Below are 4,189 nucleotides of genomic sequence, written 5' to 3'. Positions count from 1 at the left end.
TGCAGCGGGGAGAGAAGAAGAAGAAAGGAAGGAGAAGGAAGAGGAGAAGGGAAAGAAGTAGCCGCGGTTGCGGTTGTGGCAGCTGCAGCTATGGCAGGGAAAGAGGAAGAGAAAAAGGAAAGGAAGAAGAAGAGAAAGGGAAGGAGAGGAAGAAGAGAGGAAGAGGAGAAGGGGATGCGGCTGCGGCGATGGCAGCTGCAGCTGTGGCAGGGAAAGAGAAAAATGAAAGGAAGAAGAAGAGAAAGGGAAGGAGAGGAAGAAGAGAGGAAGAGGAGAAGGGGCTGCGGCTGCGGCAATGGCAGCTGCAGCTGTGGCAGGGAAAGAGAAAAAGGAAAGGAAGAAGAAGAGAAAGGGAAGGAGAGGAAGAAGAGAGGAAGAGGAGAAGGGGCTGCGGCTGCGGTGATGGCAGCTGCAGCTGTGGCTGGGAAAGAAGAGAAGGAAAGGAAGAAGAAGAGAAAGGGAAGGAGAGGAAGAAGAGAGGAAGAGGAGAAGTGGTGGCAGCTGCGGCAGTGGCAGCTGCAGTTGGAAGAGAAGTAGGAGAGGAAATAGAGTAGCAGAGGAAGAAGAGGCTGCGGTTGTGGTGGCTGCGGCCATGGCTGCGACTGCGACTGCGGTAGTTGCAGCTGGGAAAGAAAGGAAAGGAAAGGGGGAAAAAGGGGCTACGGACGGGATTGCGGTCGCATCGGCAGCGACTGCGTATGCAGCAGTTATGTCTGCTAGAGAAGGGAGGAAGGAAGGTAGTGCGGTGGAAGGGGCTGCGATTGTGGCAGCGGCAGCGGCGACGGTTGTGGCAGCTGCGTTTGGGAAAGAAAAAGAAGGAATGAGAGTAAGAGAAAGCAGGTGACTGTGCCTCGATGTTCGACACGTGGTGTAGTTGCGAAGAAAGGAAGAAAACGGGAGCACAAAACGAAACAGAGAGAGGACACGGAGGAAAAGTAGAAGGATTTGGGCTAGCACCTTCTTTGGATCTTCGGATCGAAATCCTTGAAAGGCAAGTTCCCTGATCGTTTCTCCTATAATTGCTCTGATATGTCTTATTGCAAGTTCCCTGATCGTTTCTCCTATAATTGCTCTGATATGTCTTATTGCAAGTTCCCTGATCGTTTCTCCTATAATTGCTCTGATATGTCTTATTGCAAGTTCCCTGATCGTTTCTCCTATAATTGCTCTGATATGTCTTATTGCAAGTTCGCTGATCGTTTCTCCTATAATTGCTCTGATATGTCTTATTGCAAGTTCCCTGTTCGTTTCTCCTATAATTGCTCTGATATGTCTTATTGCAAGTTCCCTGATCGTTTCTCCTATAATTGCTCTGATATGTCTTATTGCAAGTTCCCTAATCGTTTCTCCTATAATTGCTCTGATATGTCTTATTGCAAGTTCCCTGATCGTTTCTCCTATAATTGCTCTGATATGTCTTATTGCAAGTTCCCTGATCGTTTCTCCTATAATTGCTCTGATATGTCTTATTGCAAGTTCCCTGATCGTTTCTCCTATAATTGCTCTCATCTTTCCTATTGCAAGTATCTTGATCGTTCCTCACTGCCATTTTATCTCTACATTTGCTTTGAATATGAGGAACTCTGAATTGTTCTAGCCTTGCATTTGATATATCTCCTGTTTAGACGTAACGATTCGAATCTGTGCAACTTCTGATATTCTGACCTTTTGATACCGAGCTGCCTATAAGTCTTTGTTGGAAACTCTGAGTTGTTCAAAACTGATTTCATTGGAAACTAGACTCGTAGACCTTTCTTTGATATATGGATTGAAAGATTTGGAATCCAAACACCTGTCCAGTTGTCTGTTGAATCTGACATTATGAATTCTGCCAACAGAGATTTTGTTCTACGACACTTGCTTACCAAATTATTTGTAACTCTCTCTGTTGGACAGTTCAATTCATATGAAGCCTGTCTTATCTGAAAGTATTATCCAATGATTATTTTTGAGTAAATTGGAGCACGATTGATAGTTTGAATCATTTGTTCAATGTGCCTTCTGTATTCTGCTAGAAATCGAGCTTTGGTCGATTTCTCATATTCTGGTTTCATTCCTTTGGAGATTGATATCCTTTAGCTTTCTTATTCAATTGAGCTTTATATTACTGCTTTGAATTCTTGTATGCTCTTGTCCTTAAAATTATTGCATTCTTGAAAACTGTTGTGTAACGTTTATGCTATATCGTATTGACTCATATAGGCACATGTATATCCTATTGTTCCGCATTTGGTTTCGATATGTGCCTATTCCAGTTTCATTCCTTTGGACATTGAATTCATCAAATCTTCTTATTGAATTGAGGTATAAGTGATTGCTTGGATTCCATATGTGCCCTTGCTTTCAATTCCTTTCAAGTCCGAATATACTTGTGAAAGATTATTGCTTACTTCGGATTGACTCGTAAAGGCACATGTACGTTTGTTGTTCCGCGTGTGCTTGCGATATATGCTACTTATTGTTGAAACTGTCCTTTTGTTTGGACCTTTGCCAGAAATGGTAAAGGGTATGCGCTATTTGCCCGCTATGTGGGGTCCCGCTATGAGGGATATTCTGTATGCGCTTGTTGCCCGCTACGTGGGTATGTGATTAGAGCCTGCGATGCTCTGCCGGCCCCCTTTGACTTCACCTAGACGTGGGTGGATGGAGCTCCCAGACGTGGGAGACTTTTGTCAGGTGGTCATTCAGAAATGGATGAATCACATTCTGACTGAGATCCCACTACACTTTCTGTATGTTTGATATGATATCCAGAGCTTTGGTTATGTGTTTCTGTACATGCTTTGGATAAGATTGATATGTTTGCAACGTCAAAGACGACGTTTGAGCTTCTGTACGGTATTTGTTATTGATATGCTCTGAAAGTTTCATCCACTGTTGATATGTTTCGAAATGTTCCATATGTCGTTGATATGCTCCGGAACATTTCATACGCCATTGATATGCTCCAATTACTTTGTGCTCCATTTGCTATGAACTGATATGTTCTGAAATGTCCTATCTGCCATTGATATGCTCCAATTACTTTGTGCTCCATTTGCTATGAACTGATATGTTCTGAAATGTCCTATCTACCATTGATATGCTCCAAATTACTCTGTGCTCCATTTGCTATGAACTGATATGTTCTGAAATGTCCTATCTACCATTGATATGCTCCAAATTACTCTGTGCTCCATTTGCTATGAGCTGATTTGTTCTGAAATGTCCTATGTGCCATTGATATGTTCCAATTACTCTATGCTCCATTCGTTATGGATCAAATATGTTATGAATGACATGATACGTATGATTTGGTATCTATTGAGATGGTATCCTTGAGAATTCTGGTATTCTGCCTTGCATTATGATACCTTACTCGTTTCAAACCGTTCCTTTTGTTCTGAATATGCTTTGTCACTTGCTGAGCCGTTTTTGGCTCACTCCGTTGTTATATAAACCTTTCAGGTCAGCTTGTCACTCTTCGAGATGTTTGATTTGGGCTGAGGCAGTGGATAGCTATTCAGAATTATGGGCAAGTCTTGTTGGTTGTTATGCTATTGTTGTATAAGTATGTTTTGTATGTAATGAAATGTTGTCGATGAACCGAAATGGATATACTGTGTCAAAGTATTAGGAAATCTCTCTTATTTGGAATTTCTGAATGTTAAGCCTAATTTATAATGATATGAACTTGTGGTGAATAGTTGGAGTTCTGATTGTATAAATTATTTAGCTTGTGGATTTATAAATGTTGTTCATGTTTGTCAAGTTGGCTTGGGTTGCCATAAATGTGAATTATCGAGTGATGTGATATATGATTATAAACTGCACAGGTTTTATGGATGTGAATATGAATAGAATGTTTTCAGTGTCCTCAAACGTTAGTTTGGATCCTGGATTGGTCCGTGACGAAAATTTTAAAAATCATGGATATTTTGAGGGGCGTGACAAAAGTGTTAGGAGATCTCTCTTATTTGGAATTTCTGAATGTTAAGCCTAATTTATAATGATATGAACTTGTGGTGAATAGTTGGAGTTCTAATTGTATAAATTATTTAGCTTGTGGATTTATAAATGTTGTTCATGTTTGTCAAGTTGGCTTGGGTTGCCATAAATGTGAATTATCGAGTGATGTGATATATGATTATAAACTGCACAGGTTTTATGGATGTGAATATGAATAGAATGTTTTCAGTGTCCTCAAACG

General features: G+C 40.9%; 1 long non-coding RNA gene across 1 annotated transcript; it reads left to right on the top strand.

Moving 5' to 3' along the window:
* Positions 1-778: 778 nt before the first annotated feature.
* LOC135637161 (uncharacterized) lies at positions 779-3,609 on the top strand. Its single transcript, XR_010496168.1, has 2 exons — positions 779-991; positions 3,448-3,609. It is a non-coding gene; the product is annotated as an uncharacterized LOC135637161 (long non-coding RNA).
* Positions 3,610-4,189: the final 580 nt, after the last annotated feature.

This window comes from Musa acuminata, chromosome BXJ1-3 (assembly GCF_036884655.1).
Source record: "Musa acuminata AAA Group cultivar baxijiao chromosome BXJ1-3, Cavendish_Baxijiao_AAA, whole genome shotgun sequence".
Taxonomy (NCBI): domain Eukaryota; kingdom Viridiplantae; phylum Streptophyta; class Magnoliopsida; order Zingiberales; family Musaceae; genus Musa; species Musa acuminata.
Note: the sequence above shows the minus strand (reverse complement) of the source record. Positions and strands in the feature narration are given on the sequence as shown.